General features: G+C 43.0%; 2 long non-coding RNA genes across 2 annotated transcripts; both read left to right on the forward strand.

Annotated features, from left to right (window-relative positions):
- The first annotated feature begins 7055 nt into the window (after positions 1-7055).
- LOC131384194 (uncharacterized) lies at positions 7056-9376 on the forward strand. The gene is made up of 3 exons (XR_009214814.1): positions 7056-7115; positions 7757-7845; positions 9307-9376. It is a non-coding gene; the product is annotated as an uncharacterized LOC131384194 (long non-coding RNA).
- A 120-nt stretch (positions 9377-9496) lies between these two features.
- LOC116810361 (uncharacterized) lies at positions 9497-13163 on the forward strand. Its single transcript, XR_009214810.1, has 4 exons — positions 9497-9671; positions 10563-10621; positions 11698-11752; positions 13076-13163. It is a non-coding gene; the product is annotated as an uncharacterized LOC116810361 (long non-coding RNA).
- Positions 13164-20017: the final 6854 nt, after the last annotated feature.

The following is a 20017-nucleotide window of genomic DNA, read 5'->3' on the forward strand; positions in this document are numbered from 1 at the left end:
AGTCTGGGAGACAGAGTGAAACTGTGTCTCAAAAAAAAAGAAAAAAGAAAATGGCTTTGGCAGAGGGGCTGGCCCGGCAGTGCCTTCCCTTGGGTTTCTCCTGGGTAGGCCTCTGCCATGCAGAGGCGCTTCCTTCTGCCTGTGCATGGCCCACAGCAAAGGAATGTCTGCTGGGGTCGGGGACTGCTGGCAGAACTGGAAACCTTCTTCAGGTGGGTTTTTTTTTTTTTTTTTTGAGACAGAATCTCACTCTGTCACCCAGGCTGGAGGGCAGTGGCACAATCTCAGCTCACTGCAATCTTCACCCCCTCTCCTTCCCCCCGCGGCCCCCGCCGGGTTCAAGTGATTCCCATGTGTCAGCCTCCTGCGTAGCTGAGATTACAGGCGTGTGCCACCACACCTGGCTAATTTTTGTATTTTTTGTAGAGATGGGGTTTCACCATGTTGGCCAGGCTGGTCTGGAACTCCTAACCTGAAGTGATCTGCCCACCTTGGCTTCCCAAAGTGCTGGGATTGCAGGCGTGAGCCACTGCTCCTGGCCCCTTCAGGTGGGTTTTGAGGCTTCACTACAATACTAGTTCCCCATTGCTGCTGCAATAAATTACCACACACTTAGTGGCTTAAAACAGCACAGAGGTATTCCCTTACATTTCTGAAGGCCAGAATTCTAAAGTCAGTCCCACTGAGTCAGGGTGGGAGCAGGGTCAGTGCCTTCCCAGGCTCTGCGGGAGAATCCGTTTCCTGGCCCTGGAGGCGGCCTGTACTCCTTAGCTTGTGCTGCCCTTCTCGAATGACTCAAGTTTCGTGCTTTCATCACTACACCTCCCACTGCTCTCCATCAACCTGCTCTGCTCTTATAAGGATCCAGGTGAGTACATAAACCCTGCCGGGACAAGCTGGCCAAAGACCCTTAACTTCATTATACTTGCAAAGCCCCTTTTGCCATATAAGGTCTTGTTCACCGGTTCCCAGGATTAGGATATGGGCATCTTGGGGGCATTAGCCTACTACAGCTAGGCTACAAAACTGTTACACCCTCCTGGTGTTTCAATGATTGGGAGAAAAAGGGTTGGGATTTTTTGCTTTGGGGTCCCTGTTAAACTTGTATCTGTGACCGGGTGCGGTGGCTCACGCTTGTAATCCCAGCACTTTGGGAGGCCGAGGTGGGCGGATCACGAGATCAGGAGATCGAGACCACGGTGAAACCCCGTCTCTACCAAAAATACAAAAAATAAGCCGGGCGTGATGGCGGGCGCCTGTAGTCCCAGCTACTCCGAGAGGCTGAGGCAGGAGAATGGCGTGAACCCGGGAGGCGGAGCTTGCAGTGAGCCGAGACTGCGCCACTACACTCCAGCCTGGGCGACAGAGCAAGACTACGTCTCAAAAAAAAAAAAAAAACAAAAAAAAAAACAACTTGTATCTGTAAGGTCTGGGGTCCCTCTTAACCTTGTGTTTTTGTTTTTGTTTTTTGAGACAGAGTATTGCTCTGTCATCCAGGCTGGCAGTGGCGCGGTCTCGGCCCACTGTAACATCCGCCTCCTGGGTTCAGGCAATTCTCCTGCCTCAGCCTCCCAAGTAGCTGGGACTACGGGTGCCTGCCACCATGCCTGGCAAAGTTTTATATTTTTGGTAGAGATGGGGGTGGGACTAGGGAGTGGGGGAGGGGAGGGGGGGGTTTCCGCTGTGTTGCCCTTAGCTCAAAGCGATCTGCCCTGCCTCTGCTCCTGAAGTGCTAGGATTGCAGGCCCGCACCACCACCACTGTAAAATCTTATTTCCACACAGCTGAGATTTGTTTTAGGAAGTTTGCTAAAAGACCCCTGGAGACCTCCTCACTGTGGCCTCCCTGCTGTTGTGTTTAATTTGGTTGATCTTCTCTGCCCTCCTGCTTTTCAGAATTAAAAGGCTAAAAAGAGGTGCTAAACTTTAAAACTTCTCTTATAGTCTCCCTTTAAAGTAATTCTAAGAATCACCAAAAAGGGGAAAATTTTTTTCGAAAGCAGTAAAATGATATGGTCTGTTAGGATGTAAAATATAGAAAAGAAGTCATTATATGTTCTTGCTGCTCTGATATAGGGATGTATTAAGAATCAGCTTTTGGTCAATTTTCAGAGAAATGCAATAATCTTATTGCTGATCTACATAAACAAGTTGAAGAATTGTCTGAAAGAAAATATGGTGTGTCTAAACTGGAAAAGTCCTGTGATAGTTTGTTCATGAGCATTTACACAGTGGAGTTACTGTTCATCATGGGGGTACCGTGGACAAGCCCAGGGCTGCTGGTGAGTCATGTCATCCTTACACGTCTCTCCTTGTAAGGTACTTTGTAGTGTCTGTCTAAATATTAGAAACATTCTTTGTTTCTAGATTGCTAGAAAGCTAAGGAAAAGTTGTATTTCTCTAATTATCAATTGGCATTTCTTTTAAACTTTCAGCATAGATATTTGGGATTTATTTATGTATTTATTGCAAATCCCTGGATCTTAGGGATTTAATTGAATATATACATATATATATATATATATATATATATATTTTTTTTTTTTTTTTTTTTGAGATGGAGTCTCACTCTGTCGCCGAGGCTGGAGTGCAGTGGTGCGATCTCAGCTCACTGCAACCTCCGTCTGCCAGGTTCAAGCAATTCTCTGCCTCAGCCTACTGAGCAGGTGAGATTACAGGTGCCCACCACCACGCCCCACTAATTTTGTATTTTTAGGTGAGACGGGGTTTCGCGATCTTGGCCAGGCTGGTCTTGTACTCTGGACCTTGTGATCCACCCACCTTGGCCTCCCAAAGTGCTGGGATTATAGGCGTGAGCCAACTCGCCAGGCCGTTTTTAATTTTTTTAAACTAATTATTTCTCTTAATCTGCTTTGTTAAATTTGTTAATTTGGCCAGGCATGGTGGCTCACGCCTGTAATCCCAGCACTGTGGGAGGCCGAGGTGGGCGGATCACCTGAGATGGGAGTTCGAGACCAGCCTGACCAACATGGAGAAACCCTTTCTCTACTAAAAACACAAAAGTATCCGGGCGTGGTGGCGCATGCCTGTAGTCCCAGCTACTCAGGAGGCCAAGGCAGGAGAATTGCTTGAAAATGGGAGGTAGCAGTTGGGGTGAGCCAAGATCATGCCATTGCACTCTAGTGTGGGTAACAAGAGCAAAATTCTGTCAAAAAAAAAAATTCGATTTTCACCAAGATGCCCCTATTGTCTCTACTTTTATTTTGATGCATTGCCGAGTTGACGTTAGATTTCAAATTCTTCTTTGCCCTTATACTATACTATTTGTCCTAAAGCCACCTTTATATAATGATGAAAGAAATTAGCAATTTGTTGTTATCATCTCTTTGATGGTATATAGCAAATGCTCACCTAAAAATAGCAACAACCGGCGAAAAACATCATGTGTTCTGCCGTTTTTATTTGAATGACTGTTTACTTTGCAGTCTACTAGCAAGCTATAGAATTGTGTGATATACAGAATTTTAACTGAAGTGCTTTAAGTGAACATTTAAACATGATAAACCATATTGTGTTTATGTTAACATACTTGAAGTGAACATTTTTTCTTCATCATGAGTAATATAACATACCCCTCAATGAAAGTCTAGAATTAGAGTAAATTTGCTAATGAATTAATAACTTTTCCATAATATTTTTAGTTATGTGCTTGAGGTTCTTTCAGTGTTTCTCCTACTTTTTAATAGCTTATGCCTTTTTTGCCTTTGTTTTTTATTGGTTCATTTTAAAGCAAAAACCTCATAACATGTGCTGTTTGGAAGCACTGTAACCTAGTGGTGAGATCGTAGGCTCTGGGGACACAGCCTGGCCATATCTCTTCTCCTTTCTGAGCCTTAGTATCCTCTTTTGTGTTCATGAGAACTGAAGATCTATCCCGAAGATTTGATAAGATAGTAAAGTGCTTCACATAATACCGGGCATATAAATACATAGTAAATGCTTCCTTCTTATATTTTTATTGGTTGATTGATTGATTGATTGAGACAGAATCTTGCACTGTCACCCAGGCTGGAGTGCAGTGGCACTATCTCGACTCACTACAACCTCTGCCTCCCTGGTTCAAGAAATTCTGCTGCCTCAGCCTCCCAAGTAGTTGGGATTACAGGCGTGCATCACCATGCCCAGCTAATACCAGCTAATTTTTGTATTTTTAGTAGAGACAGAGTTTTGCCATGTAGGCCAGGCTGGCCTCAAACTCCTGACCTCAAGTGATCCACCTGCCTCCCAAAGTGGGATTACAGGCATGAGCCACCACACCTGGCCTATGTTTTTATTATATTGTTAATTTAGTACTATTCTGAGTAAAAATAATTTGCTATTACAGTTTTATAAATTGACTATGACAATTTTATAAACGTCAATGCTTTTTATAAGGTGAAACATTAATGTTGTGGGGCTTTTGTTGTGATGGTGATTTATTAGATTATTTTGTTTAAAGACAATACTGTTCAGCTGTTGTGAAATTACAAAAACAATCTTCACATTTCAAATTTTAAAGCAATATTAATGGTAATTACCTTAGAGAAAGATAGTTTTGTTGTGATATATGATACTGAAGTTTAGTGTACAGCAAAGGATATTAAACCGAAGTCAGCACTAATGTGTTATATGGTACGCTTGAAACTTTAGTACAGATATCAATGTTTAGCAAATAGACATTAACACATAATGATAGCAAAAAAATGGAGCTGTTCTGATGGGAGACCGTTGATTATGTTTGATTTTAATACTTCCCATGCTCTTGACTTTTTTTTTTTTTTTCCTTTGAGAGAGAGTCTTGCTCTGTCACCCAGGCTGGAGTGCAGTGGCACCATCTCAGCTCACTGCAGCCTCCACCTCTCAGGTTCAAGCGATCCTCTCACCTCAGCCTCCCTAGTAGCTGGAACTACAGGCAAGTGCCACCTCGCCCGACTGATTTTTGTATTTTTAGTAGATACAGGGTTTCACCATGTTGGCCAGGCTGGTCTCGAACTCCTGACCTCACGTGATCAACCTGTCTTGGCCTCTCAAAGTGCTGGGGTTACAGGCATGAGCCACCATACCTGGTCAGCTCCTGACTCTTTATAGCTGTTGTATTATTTTAATCTTGAGTAAATAAACACTCGCTGAAATGTTGCAGTTCACGAGAATCTTCTTCTATTATTTAAAAAATTATTTGTAAAAGTCCAATAAGGTTACACTAATGTTTATGTTTTGAAAATATCACCTCTTCCATTTAGTACTATATGTATTAAATAAAATTAGACGGTGATTTTTTTGGCTTTATAATGTGGTTCAGATTTTTGTAGAAAGTCTGGCTGTGTCTCCATTGCCTTAAAGCAATGGGATATTTCTCTTTTTTTTTTTTTTTTTGAGCCAGAGTTTCACTCTTGTTGCCCATGGTGGAGTGCAGTGGTGTGATCTCAGCTCACTGAACATCTGCCTACCATGTTCAAGCAATTCTCCTAGTTCAGCCTCCTGAGTAGCTGTGATTACAGGCACCCACCACCACGTCTGCCTAATTTTTGTATTTTTAGTAGAGTTGGGGTTTCACCATGTTGGCCAGGCAGGTCTCGAACTCCTGACCTCAGGTGATCCTCCCGCTTCAGCCTCCCACAGTGCTGGGATTACAGGCATGAACCACCTCGCCCTGCCAGGAATGTTTTTTAAGGAGGCTATCTACTTATGGAATTCCTGGCCTTGAGAGGATATTACTTGCAAAGGAAAGGTTTCGTTTTTTGATTAAAAAGTAAGACTCTTGGATTCTTGTTGGACTGTTACCTCTGTTCTGAGTGATATATCTTTGTTATTGTTGACAAATATTCATTCACCATTAGGGTTATATTTAATTAAGTTTGAGTTATTTTATGTTTTTTGTTGTTGTTGTTTTTGTTGTTTTGAGACGGAGTCTTGCTCTGTCGCCCAGGCTGGAGGGCAGTGGTGTGATCTCAGCTCACTGCAAGCTCCACCTCCTGGCTTTAAGCAACTCTTTAAGCCTCCCGCGTAGCGGGGAATACAGACGCCCACCAACATGCCCCGCTGATTTTTGCATTTTTAGTAGAGACGGGGTTTTACCATTATTGGCCAGGCTGGTCTTGAACTCCTGAGCTTGTGATGCACCCGCCTCGGACTCCCAAAGTGCTGGGATTACAGACTTGAGCCACCCCGTCCAGCCTATTATATGTATTTTTATGTATCACTTTTTAATTTATCTGGGTCCAACATTGAGTCAGTCATGCCACTGTTACCTTTCGAAACATGAACAATGCCCGCACCTGACTGGCATGCAACTGACATTTTCTTTCACAATTTTCTGCTACTTTTGCTAAAAATAATAATATCCATGTCTTGCTTTTAGGCCTGAGATTTTTATAGCATATGTGGGAATATATGATTGTTTTTCTAGATGTGTAGAGGAAGATAGTCTTGAATGCAATGTGATATTAAAGGATCCCATTTAAGATTTTTGTAATATGCTTCAAAGACCTGTGGGTTGCAAAGTTACCACTTTACTTTTGAGGACACCTGCTCCATGAAGCACGTTATGAGACAATTTATAATTATTATTTTGTTTTGTTACTCTGTAGAAACCTCAAATGAAGGTGTAGTTGGGCTCAAGCATCCAGATTGTCTTTTCTCTTCTTATTTTTTTTTTTCTTTTCCCAAGATGGAGTCTTGCTCTGTCACCCAGGTTGGAGTTCAGTGGCATGACCTTGGCTCACTGCAACCTCCGCCTCCTGGGTTCAAGCAATTCTCTTGCTTCAGCCTCCCAAGTAATTGGGATTACAGGCACCTGCCACCACACACAGCTAATATTTGTATTTTTAGTACAGACAGTGTTTCATCATGTTGGCCAGGCTGGTCTAGAACTCCTGACCTTGTGATCTGCCAGTCTCGGCCTCCCAAAGTGCTGGGATTACAGGTGTGAGCTATCGCACCCAGCCTGTCTTTTCTTTTCAAAACCACCCTTGGGGATTCAATGATAAATATGTACTAGTGGATGTTACTTTGCTGAATATTGCCTAGTGAATATTAAGTATTTATTCTCACCTTTCAGACATGAACTTATGAATTTAAGATGTGAAGATTTACAACTTGATAAACCAGCTTCAGGAGGTAGGTCTTCAGTCTTAAGTCAGATTAGAAGATTATGTACAGGCTGGCCGCAATGAATCACGTCTGTAATCCCAGCACTCTGGGAGGCCGAGGCGGGTGGATCATGAGGTCAGGAGATGGAGACCATCCTGACTAACAGGATGGAACCCCATCTCTACTAAAAATACAAAAAATTAGACGGGCATGGTGGCGGGCACCTGTAGTCCCATCTACTCGGGAGGCTGAGGCCGGAGAATGGCATGAGCCTGGGAGGCGGAGCTTGCAGTGAGCCGGGATCCTGCCACTGCACTCCAGCCTGGGCGACAGAGCGAGACTCTATCTCAAAAAAAAAAAAGATGTGCAATAATTATTTAATGCTTAACATTGTTTTTTTTAAAATGGTACCTTCCACATGAAATAATATGCCTGTAACTATTACTTATGTTCCAGGATAGGATAATTCTTTTTTTTAATTTTTTATTCATTTATTTTTTTGAGATGGAGTTTTGCTCTTGTTGCCCAGGCTAGAGTGCAATGATGCAATCTCGGCTCACTGCAACCTCTGCCTCCTGGGTTCAAGTAATTCTCCTGCCTCAGCTTCCCGAGTAGCTGAGATTACAGGCATGCGCTACCACACCCGGATAATTTTGTGTTTTTAATAGAGACGGGGTTTCTCCATGTTTGTCAGGCTAGTCTTGAACGCCCAACCTCAGGTGATCCATCTCGGCCTCCCGAAGTTCTGGGATTACAGGTGAGAGCTACCCCGTCTGGCCTCATGTTGTCAAAATTCTAATACTCTCTAAAACAGTGAACTCATTTTCTTTTTTTCATCTCTTAATTGTTAGATGTGTTTTGAAAGAGATAGAAGTAGAATTGGTTTTCCTACTGGTTTTGCCTCTGGAGTGAAGTGGGGACAAAACAGAATGGAATCACACTGTTAAGATTTACTAAAATGGAAGGATTGCAGCAAGATCATATCCCTAGTCTCCCCATAGCAAATGGCACCTGTAGCTGTTCTTTTTTTTTTTTTGAAACGGAGTCTTCCTCTGTTACCCGGGCTGGAGTGCAGTGCTGCGATCTTGGCTCACTGCAACCTCTGTCTCCCGGGATCAAGCAGTTCTGTTGCCTCAGTCTCCTGAGTAGCTGGGATTATAGGTGCATGCCACCATGCTTGGCTAATTTTTGTAATTTTTTTTTTTTTTTTGAGATGGAGTCTTGCTCTGTCGCCCAGGCTGGAATGCAGTGGCGCGATCTCGGCTCACTGCAAGCTCTGCCTCCCGGGTTCACACCATTCTCCTGCCTCAGCCTCCCAAGTAGTTGGGACTACAGGCACCTGCGACCACACCTGGCAAATTTTTTGTATTTTTAGTAGAGATGGGGTTTCACCATGTTAGCGAGAATGGTCTTGATCTCCTGACGTCATGATCCGCCTGCCTCGGCCTCCCAAAGTGCTGGGATTACAGGCGTGAGCCACTGCCCCTGGCCCTAATTTTTGTAATTTTTTAGTAGAGATGGAGTTTCACCAGTTAGCCAGGCTGGTCTGAAACTCCTGATATTATGATCCGTCCGCCTCGTCCTCCCAAAGTGTTAGGATTATAGGCATGTGCCACTGCGCCTGGTCATAATGTTTTTTATAATGTTGTTTTATTTTAGGAAAGTAAATACAATGAGTAGGACCCAGCTCCATGATTCTCTGTTTTTTTTTTTTTTTTTTTTTTTTGAGATGGAGTTTCGCTGGTGTTGCCTATGCTGGAGTGCAATGCTGTGATCTCAGCTCACTGCAGCCTGTGCCTCCTGGGTTCAAGCGATTCTCCTGCCTTGGCCTCCCGAGTAGCTGGGATTACAGGCACCTGCCACCTTGCCTGACTAAATTTTGTATTTTTAGTAGAGATGGGGATTGACCATGTTTGCCACACTGGTCTCAAACTCCTGACCTCAGTTGATTCACCCGTCTTTGCCTCTCAAAGTGCTGGGATTACAGGTGTGAGTCACTGCACCCATCTTTAATGGGATAGTTCACTGCAGACTTTGGTAAACAGAATATTAGCATTTTTGGTGTTGTTTTTATTTTACTCATAATATTTTTCTTTTGACTCAATTACAATAACAGAAGTAAAGATCAAATTTTAAAAATTAAAGAGCAATACAGATTCAATCTTCTTTTCTACATATTGTGTTTAAATGATATCCTTTTTTCTTTTTGTCCTTATAGCTCAAGCTGTAAAAGCCAAAGGTCCACCCCTTTTTTCCAGTCTCATGTTGAAGATCTTTATGTAGAAGGCCTTCCCACAGGAATTTTTTTTTTTTTTTTTTTTTTGTGACGGAGGTTTTACTCTTGTCGCCCAGGCTGGAGTGCCATGGCACCATCTTGGCTCACTGCAACCTCTGCCTCCCAGATTCAAGAGATTCTCCTGCCTCAGCCTCCTGAGTACCTGGCATTACAGGCGTGTGCCACCAAGCCTGGCTAATTTTGTATTTTTATTAGAACAGAGTTTCCCTATGTTGGTCACGTTGGTCTCTAACTCGCGACCTCAGGTGATCCGCCTGCCTCGGCCTCCTAAAGTTCTGGGATTACAGGTGAGAGCCACTGCGCCCGGCCTATTTTATGTATTTTTATCTACCACTTTTTAATTTATCTGGGTCCAACATTGAGTCAGTCATGCCAGTGTTATCTTTCGAAACATGAACACTGCCCGCACCTGACTGGCATGCAACTGACATTTTCTTTCACAATTTTCTGCTACTTTTGCTAAAAGTGAAATAGTATCCATGTCTTGTTTTTAGCCCTGAGATTTTTAAAGCATATGTGAGAATATAGGATTGTTTTTCTAGATGCGTAGAGGAAGATAGTCTTGAATGCAATGTGATATTAAAGGATCCCATTTAAGATTTTTATAATATGCTTCAAAGACCTGTGGGTTTCAAAGTTACCACTTTACTTGTGAGGACACCTGCTCCATGAAGCACGTTATGAGACAATTTGCAATTATTTTGTTTTGTTACTCTATAGAAACCTCAAATGAGGATTTAGTTGTGCTCAAGCATCCAGATTGTCTTTTCTTAATTTTTTTTCTTTTCCCAAGATGGAGTCTTGTCTGTCATCCAGGGTGTAGTGTAGTGGCATGGTCTTGACGCACTGCAACCTCTGTCTCCTGGGTTCAGGCAATTCTCCTGCCTGAGCCTCCCGGGTAGCTTGGATTACAGGCACCTGCCACCATGGCTGGCTAAGTTTTGTATTTTTAGTAGAGATGGAGTTTCACCATGTTGGCCAGGCTGGTCTTGAACTCCTGACCTTGTGATCTGCCAGCCTCTACCTTCCAAAGTACTGGGATTACAAGCATGAGCCACTGTGCCCAGCATGTCTTTTCTTTTCAAAACCACCCTTGGTGATTAAATGTTAAATGTGTACTAGTGGATATTACTTTGCTGAATATTACCTAGTGAATATTATTTATTTTCACCTTTCAGACATAATCTTATGAATTCAACACATGAAGATTTACAACTTGATAAACCGGCTTCAGGAGGTAGGTGGCACACCCCGATCAGTCACTTGTGCATCCAGAAGGGATGGAGCTTGTTTCAAATATGAGTAAAGGCAGGGAGGTGTCAAGTATGCTCACGTGTTCACATACCTCACCTATTCTGTGTGGAGTGAGGAGTGCCATGTGGGCATTGTAGGATTGCATAGATAGACTTGGGTGGCCAAGTGGAGGAAGGCCTTAGATCCTACAAAAGCAGTGGCAGTCATTAAATGGTCTCATAGCACTTCTCTCTTAAAATAATGTGGATCTGTCCTTTAGAAAGATTATTCTGGGTTGATTTTGAAGGATAACACAGTGGGTAGTTTGAGTGTAGGGGGTAGGAACAGAAGGCCTTTCTCTGCTCATGGAAGGAATGTTGAAGTGGTCAGAGTCTTGTTTACTGATTGGGGTTGTATATCTGTGTGTGTTTGTTGGGACTGAGTTATAAGGGAGAGGAAAGGTTTAAGATGATGCAAGCTGCTTCTGGCTGTGCTGTGGGACAGTTCATCCAAGATTCAGAAACAGAATTGAGCTGGTTTGGGGGAAAAGTGACTTTTGCATATTTATCTTATAAAAAAGATGACTTTGGAGACATCCAGGTGGTCTCACCTGAATGTCTGAAAATTGCTATTTTCAAAATTCAAGTCACCAGAATGAGTTTTTTCACTATAAAATGAACGCAGAGTGGAACATTTAAAAATTTGGCTGGGCACAATGACTCATGCTTATAATCCCAGCACTTTGGGAGGCTGAGGCAGGTAGATCAACTGAGGTCAGGAGTTCGAGACCAGCCTGGCCAACATGGCAAAACCCCGTGTCTACTAAAAATACAAAAGTTAGCTGGGTGTGGTGGGGCACACTTGTGGTCCCAGCTACTCGGGAGGCTGAGGCAGGAGAATTGCTTGAACCTGGGAGATGGAGGTTGCAGGGAGTCGCACTGTACTCCAGCCTGGGTGACAGAATGAGACTCCGTCTCAATAATAATAATAATAATAATTAGTGCACAGCTGTGTGAGAAAGGCCTATAAATTTCTTCTAAATGCTTTATTATAATACTAATATCAACTATGTTTTTACAGATCAGAACTTCTTACAATACAACTGACATTTCTCAGCCTAGAACAAATACAACAGGTAACATAGTTGTGAGATCCTTTTTAAAAGTACAGATTAATCTTTAAGCTTTTAAAAATTAATCTTTTAATTTGATGGAACTGCTCCTTCCTTCACCTCCCCAAAAAATCTTTTGCTGAAGCTCAATACAGGCACTCCTTGATTTATCAATATGAACATATGCAGTGTAGGGATAACTCAAGCTTTTTTTTTTTCTTTCTTCCTTTTTTTGATACAGAGTCTCACTCTGTCATCCAGGCTGGAGTGCAGTGGTGCAATCCTGGCTGACTGCCACCAGGCTTAAGCAATTCTCCTGCCTCAGCCTCAGCTTTCTGAGTAGCTGGGATTACAGGCGCGGGCCACCATGCCTGGCCAAATTTTGTATTTTGTGTAGAGACAAGGTTTCACCATTTTGGCCAGGCTGGTCTCAAACTCCTTCGCTCAGGTGATCCTTCTGCCTGAGCCTCCCAAAGTGCTGGGATTATAGGTGTGAGTCACCGCACCCGGCGTTTATGTACTCTGAGGATGCTGACTTCCAGATAGCCATTTTTGGGTCAAGGAGAGTTCAAGTCTCCTGAGTATAGTAGCCATATGTCCTAGAGAGCTTCCTTTTGGTTTGGTTACAAAATGTATTTTAGCTTAGTTTTCTTACATTAGGTCGGCAAAATGAGAAAGAGCAGAAGGCTGGGCATGGAGGCTCATGCCTGTAATCCCAGCACTTTGGGCGGCTGAGGCAGGCGGATCACCTGAGCGAAGGAGTTTGAGACCAGCCTGGCCAATACGGTGAAACCCCATCTCTACTAAAAATACAAAAATCAGCCAGGTGTGATGGTGTGTACCTGTAATCCCAACTACTTGGGAGGCTGAGGCATGAGAATTGCTTGAACCCAGGAGGCGGAGGTTGCAGTGAGCCGAGATTGCACCACTACACTCTAGCCTGGGGGATAGAGCAAGACTCTGTCTCCAAAAAAAAAAAAAAGGGGGTGGGCAGAAAAGTTTAGGGACACCCAACGAAACTAGAATTGGAAATTGGAAATTACTCTGTTTGTAGGTGATTTCTTTTCAAGATGGGCTAGTGGAGTTTCTGAGCAGCAGCTACATTCTCCTTTCACATCTTTAGGTTTCATAAGGTTACCTTTAGCCCTCTGAGTGATCAGATCTGCCTCACAGTCACTTACGGGAGCCCTTGATCTCGATAAAATGGACCTTGAGTAGCTGAGTTCAAATAACTGAGGTGGCAAGAGGGGATCTCCTTCTTGGTTCTTATATATTTTTTTTAAATGAAAGGTCTAGAGAAGCAATCTCAAGGTCAGGATAACTCACCCTGGTGTTCTCATTTTTCAGGGATTATGCTGCATTCTGACTTAGGTTCTGCCATCGAACACAGAATGCCCTGATCCTTAGAGGCAGAGGCAGCTCTTCAGCCTATGGGGTAAGTAACCAGGGAATGGAATTCTCACCAATTCTTATTTTCTGTGCTAAAAGTTTTACTTTACGATTTGGGCCTGCTTCTTTTTTTTTTTGAAATGGAGTTTCACTGTTGTTGCCCAGGCTGGAGTGCAATGGCACTGTCTTGGCTCACTGCAGCCTCCGCCTACCGGGTTCAAATGATTCTCCTGATTCAGCTTCCCGAATAGCTGTGATTATAGGCATGCACCACCACGTCTTGCTAATTTTTTAAAATTTTTAGTTGAGATGGGTTTTCACTATGTTGTACAAGCTGGTCTTTAACTCCTGACCTTGGATGATCCACCCGCCTTGGTCTCCCAAAGTGCTGGGATTACAGGTGTGAGCCACTGGGCCTGGGCCTGCTTCTTTCTTTCTCTCTCTTTTTTTTTTTTTTTTTTTTCAGTAGCAGTTTAAAATTGGTGCCTCATTTAGACACAAGCAAAAGGATATTAGCCCAGCTTTGGAAATAGGTGTGAGCCCACATATGATTTTCCTAGTTTTTCCTCTTCCTTCACTTTTTACTCTCTTAGTAGTATGTTAATTCTATTCTCTATTCTCTCTCTGAATCTTTTTTCTTCATTTCTTTGGCAGATATTTTTACTTGTCTTGGAAGAGTAGGAGAAGAACTGTTTTTAGGACTCTTTGAAAGGATACAATACAGATGACAGTCTTGGCTAATGGTAACCAGATCCAGGGAGCTGGGGTCAGCGTGAGCTGGAATCAGTTCAAATTAGCAAAGCAGTGGCGCTCGGTGGCAGGAATACAAGTGTCTGCAAAGTGTTAAACACATCTTGAAAGGGATAGTGACATCGTTCTCAGAATCTGTTGGGAATACACATAGCCTGTAGACCCATTCATCTTTGACCCCGTAAAGATATTTTAAAGAGTAATATCTTGAGTGGTTTTCTGTCCAGTTTGCCTGCTCATTTATCTTTGAGGACAACATGCCTCTTGGAGCTCCGCAGGCCCCAGGGGTGTGTGGATTCTACATTTGAAAGTGCTGATGCTGAGAGACTGGGTCTTGGCGGACCCCAAGGAGTCTGCTTTTCCTCTACTTATTGTCCCTACTTTTCCTGGCAGCTGGCATTGCTGTTTAAATGGGTTGTTCTTTGCTGTTCAAGTTGTTTGGTAGTGGTGTGTCAGGATGTGGGTTTTCTGAATACTTTCCCAGCTGGTTACTTGAGTGGTGGTTAGGGAGGAGCTGTCTTGGGGCTGTTCTGGAGCTGTTGAGGTCGGGTGTCTGTCTGGATACTCACAGCTTATCTGTTGAGGACAATGCTGTTCTCATTGTGCTGCCTTTGGTGGTGCTGTGTGTGGCTCTTTAGATGTGGGTGGAGGTGAGTTGGGGGAGTTAATGAGATCTTTTTTAGGTGCTTTTGATAAAGTAGTCTGAACTACAGGATTCATTGTGACTTTTTCCCTTAACCTGCGCATACTTCTCTGCTCGCCCTTGCTGTCTTTCTCATGCCTTTGATTTTCCCATCTCCTGTTGGTTGAATTTACATAAAAGCTCTGCAATAGTTTAAATGTGTCTCCCAAAGTTTATGTGCTGGAAACTCAATCTTCAATGCAACAGTTGGGATGTGGGGCCTAATAAGAGAGCCCTCGTGAATGAATTAATGTTATTTTGGTAATAGATTAGTAATCACAAGAGTGGGCTTATTGTAAAAGAGAGTTCAGCCCCTGTTGCCCTCTTGCTTTCTCGCACTCTCTCATCCTTCTGCCTTCGAACATGGGATGATCTTCTTCTGTCATGGGATGATATTCCCTCATGTTCAGAAAAGGGAGTCTCCCATTAGGAGTAAAGTCATGAGAAGAAATGGGCATTTTCATAATTGTGGTGTTTTCTTTATAGCAGTGGTTCTCAAAGGTAGTTCCTAGCAGTATCACCTGGAAACTTGTTAAATTCGAATTCTCAGGCCCTATTCCAGGCCAACTGAATCAGAAACTCTGGGGTGGGACCCAGTACTCTGTGTTTTAACTAGTTTTCCAAGTGATATGGATGTGCATTCAAGTCTGAGAACTACTGCTTGTCAAGTTAGTTGTTTGCTAATGTTTTACTCCCACCTTCACTGGGCCCTGGAGAGTGTGTAAGGGACAAAAGTGAGAGAACCCTATCTCTGCAGGTACTTTGTCAGTCTTCTGTTGAATCATTTGAGAAACCTAGAAAACATCTGTTGAGCACCTCCTCAGTTCCTGGCACTGTGCTAAGTGGCTAAGAGCATGGGGCGAACATGTAAGCAAGTAATTGTAATAGGACATGAGTATTATAATGGCTGTATTTATAAAAAGCTACAGGAACTGGAGAGAAAATTATCCTGTCATTGGGGAAGATGGAGTCAGATGTCACTTGATCCTTGAACAGGGTAGGATTTGAAGGTGAGCAGACAGAAGGGTATTCTAAGTGGGTTCATACATAGGATGACCATGCAATTTATTATCCAAAGGAGGTCACTTTTGAGAATCAAAGTGGGTGCTTTTAGGGCAGGATTGTTGCTTGCTAACTGGGGTGTATGATTGCCCTATTTGTAAAGAACAAGTAATGCTGTGAACCCACAGTTCGATGTAAATTTGTGGAAAACTCATTTCTTCTAATTATTTGTAGAGTTTTCAACAATTCTTACTGGATGGTATATTTTTTCCCTAGGGCTTCTGTAAAATATTACAGGCATGCTTTGGAGATACTACAGGTTTGGTTCCACACCACTGCAGTAAAGTGAGTCACACACATTTTTGTGTTACCCAGTGGATATAAAAGTTGTATTTTGGGCCAGGCTCCCTCTGCATCTCTGTGTTTCAGTTGGGGTAGGGTAATTTTCCGTTCAGTTTGAAGAGCTCCCCCTGATATTTCTTCCAGTGGTTGTCTTCCCATAACAATGTTTTTTTCTCATCTGAAAATGTCTATTTTGCTGTCTTTTTTTTTTTTTTTTTTTTGAGATGGAGTCTCCCACTGTCGCCTGGGCTGGTACGCAGTGGTGCAATCTCGGCTCACTGCAACCTCCACCTCCTGGGTTCAAGCGATTCTCCAGCCTTAGCTGGGACTACAGGCATGTGCCACCACGCCCGTCTAATTTTTGTCTTTTTAGTAATGTTGGGGTTTCACTATGTTGTCCAGGTTGGTCTTGAACTCCCGACCTCATTTCCACCCGCTTCTGCCTCCCAAAGTGCTGGGATTGCAGGCGTGAGCCACTGCACTGGCTATGTTTTTTTGTTTGTTTGTTTTTGAGATGGAGTCTTACTCTGTCTCCCAGGCTGGAGTGCAGTGCCACGATCTCAGCTCACTGCAACCTCCGCCTCCTGGGTTCAAGCGATTCTGCTGCCTCAGCCTCCCGCGTAGCTGGGATTACATGCGCACGCCACCATGCTCGGCTAATTTTTTGTATTTTTAATAGAGATGGTTTCACCATGTTAGCCAGGATGGTCTCAATCTCCTGACCTCGTGATCTGTTCACCTGGGGCTCCCAAAGTGATGGGATTACAGGCGTGAGCCACTGCGCCAGACCTTTGCCATCAGTTTTTAAAGGAAACAGCTACTGAACACTGGATGCTAGGTGGGCAGGTTTTTTCTTTCAGACTTTTTTTTTTTTTTTTTTTTTTAAAGCCATCATACTTTAGAATCTTTCAGCACTGTCAGATTATCTTCTGGCTTTTATTATTTATGTTGAGAATTTAGACTAGGCATGGTGGCTCACACCTGTAATCCCAGCAGTTTGGAAGGCCATCGTGGGTGGATCACATGAGCCCAGGAGTTGGAGACCAGACTGGCCAACAGGGTGAGGCCCTGTAGCAACATGTGGTAGCCGTTTTTCAGTACATTGGCCTGATCCAGCTCAGTTGGATGTCGTTTACATATGTGTCTTATATTTTAGATACAAGAGACTTCTTAAAAGCTTAGAGCATAACACAAATATTTATTTGATTGCACCATCTAACAAATCTAAATAAATACATTTCAGGTCTAGGCATTGCCGACGGGGGTAGATCACCTGAGGTCAGGAGTTCGAGACCAGCCTGGCCAGCTTGGCGAAACCCTGTTTCTACTAAAAGTACAAAAGTTAGCTAGGCATGGTGTTGGGAGCCTGTAATCGCAGCTACTCAGGAGGCTGAGGCAGGAGAATAGGTTGAACCCAGGAGGCGGAGGTTGCAGTGAGCCGAGATCGCACCACTGTACTCCAGACTGTGTGACAAGAGCGAGATTCTGTGTCAAAAAAAAAAAAAAAATACTCATCATATCTGAACCAAATGACACATATGTTGGAATCATCTGACAAAGATATTAAAGAAAACATCATAAAAATTCACCAGTGAGTGAAGAGAAACATGCTTCAAACAAATGAAAAAGCCTCAGCAAAACTACTGGAGACATGATGAACCAAATGGAAATTTTAGAATTGCAAATGATAATAACTGGAAGTTCTTAAATTTCATATTAGAGGGCCGGGCACGGTGGCTCACACCTGTAATCTCAGCACTTTGGGAGGCTGAGGCGGGTGGATCACCTGAGCTCAGGAATTCGAGGCCAGCCTGGCCAATGTGGTGAAACCCCGTCTTTACTAAAAATGCAAAAATTAGCTGGGCATGGTGGTGCATGCCTGTAATCCCAGCTACTCGGGAGGCTGAGACACAAGAATGACTACTTGAACTGGGAAGCGGAGGTTGCAATGAGCCAAAATGGTGCCACTGCACTCCAGCTTAGGCGACAAAGAGAGACTCCATCTCAAAAAAAAAAAAAAATTTCATATTAGAATTGCAGTAACTAAATAATGGATCTGTTAACTGGGATATAGATCAATAGAAATTCCCAATGTGAACCACAGAGAGAAAATTGAACCTTTACAGTGTAGGCTTGGGGACCTGTGGGATGGTAAAAAAAAAAAAAAAAAAAAAAAAAAATCAATCATTCTTGTCACTGGAGTCCTAAAAGGAGAGGAGAAAAATGCATATGGCTAAAAAAATATTAAATAGCAGCTGAAAATCTCCCCCAAATTTTCAAAGGCAGAAAGCTACAGATTTAAGAAGCAGAATAAACCACAAACAGGATAAATTAAATAAATTATGCAAGGACATGTCACAAACCTCTCAGAATTAAAGACAAGAAAACCTTGAAAGTAGTTAAACAGCAAATGACAGATTACCTGTAGTGGAACGATTGATTGATTGATGCATGGATTTTTTTGAGACAAGGCCTCTCTGTCACCCAGGCTAGAGTGCAATGGCAAAATCATGGCACAAGGCAGCCTCAGCTCCTGGACTCAGGTGATCTTCCCACTTCAGCCTGGTACTACAGACATGAACCACCACCCCTGGCTAAATTTGTTTTTGTATTTTTTTAATACAAAAAATACATAAGTCTTCCTATGTTGCCCAAGCTGGTCTGGAACTCCTGACCTCAAGTGATCCTCTCTCCTCAGACGCCCAAAGTGCCGAGATTACAGGAATGAGTCACTGCTCCTGGCCAAAAAAACCTTGAAAGTAAACAGCAAATGGCACATTGCTTATAGTGGAACAATGGTTTTAATGATAGTGGATTTCTCTTCAGAAACAATGGTGACCAGCAGGAAGTGAATTAACATTTTTTCAAGGGCTTAAAAAAATGCCAAAAACATCATTTAGGCATGAAAATGAAATAAAGACATTCAAAAACATTTTATAGGATTTTTCACCAGTAGACCTCCCCTAAAAGAATGGCTAAAGGAAGTTGTTCGACAGGAAGGAAATGATAGATGAAGGAAACCTGGACATTCCAAATGAAGAAACAAGAGAATGGGTATATGTATGAGTAAATATAATACACTACCTTTCTGCTCTTCAGTTTTTTGTTTTTTTTGAAACAGGATCTCACTCTGTCAGTCCGGCCAGAGTGTAGTGGTGCGATCATAGCTCATCGCAGACTTGACCGCCCAAGCTCAAGCGATCGTCCAGCCTCAGCCTCCTGAGTAGTTGGGAACACAGGTGCACACTACCACCCCTGGCTAACTTTTTATTTTTTGTAGAGACAGGGTCTCCCTATCTTGCCCAGACTGGTCTCAACTTCCTGGGCTCAAGTGTCCCTCTCACCTCAGCCTCCCAAAGCATTGGAAGTACAGGCGTGAGCCACTGCACTCAGCCCATATTCTCTCAATGAGAAAAAAACAAATTGTTTGCTTGGTTACTGTTTACTGAGCCTTAAACTGCCAACTTTACATCTAGAGTTTTATTTTTTTTAAGGAGCTAATTAGCTTGCAAATAGGACCATAAAATATTGCATTGGGAATTTTATATTGTACTCCAAAGAAAAAAGCAATGGCCATAGCAAATGACATAATATCTTCAGTGATAATATTGTTATTGTTAATAACCTTAGGTAGTAGCTTATAAATTATACAGATGAATATGAAGTTGTATCTAGTACTTGAACAAATTCCCCTTTTAAATACTAATGGACATCTAACTTTTTTTTTTGAGACAGTTCCACTCTTGTCTCCTTGGCTGGAGTGCAATCTGCAATCTTGGCTCTCTGCAACCTTCACCTCCCGGGTTCAAGCAGTTGTCCTGCCTCAGCCTCCCAAGTAACTGGGATTACAGGTGCACGCTTCCATGCCTGAATAATTCTTTGTATTTTTAGTAGAGATGGATGAGGTTTCACCATATTGGTCAGGCTGGTCTCGAATTCCTGAACTCAGGTGATCCACCTGCCTTGGCCTCCCAAAGTGCTGGGATTACAGACGTGAGCCACCTTGCCCATCCAACTTTTTTTTTTTTAGCTGGAGTCTCGCTGTGTCACCCAGGCTGGAGTGCAGTGACACAATCACAGGTCACTGCGACCTCTGCCTCCCAGGTTCAAGCAAGTCTCCTGCC

This window comes from Hylobates moloch, unplaced genomic scaffold (genome assembly GCF_009828535.3).
Source record: "Hylobates moloch isolate HMO894 unplaced genomic scaffold, HMol_V3 SCAFFOLD_1, whole genome shotgun sequence".
NCBI classification, from domain to species: Eukaryota; Metazoa; Chordata; class Mammalia; order Primates; family Hylobatidae; genus Hylobates; species Hylobates moloch.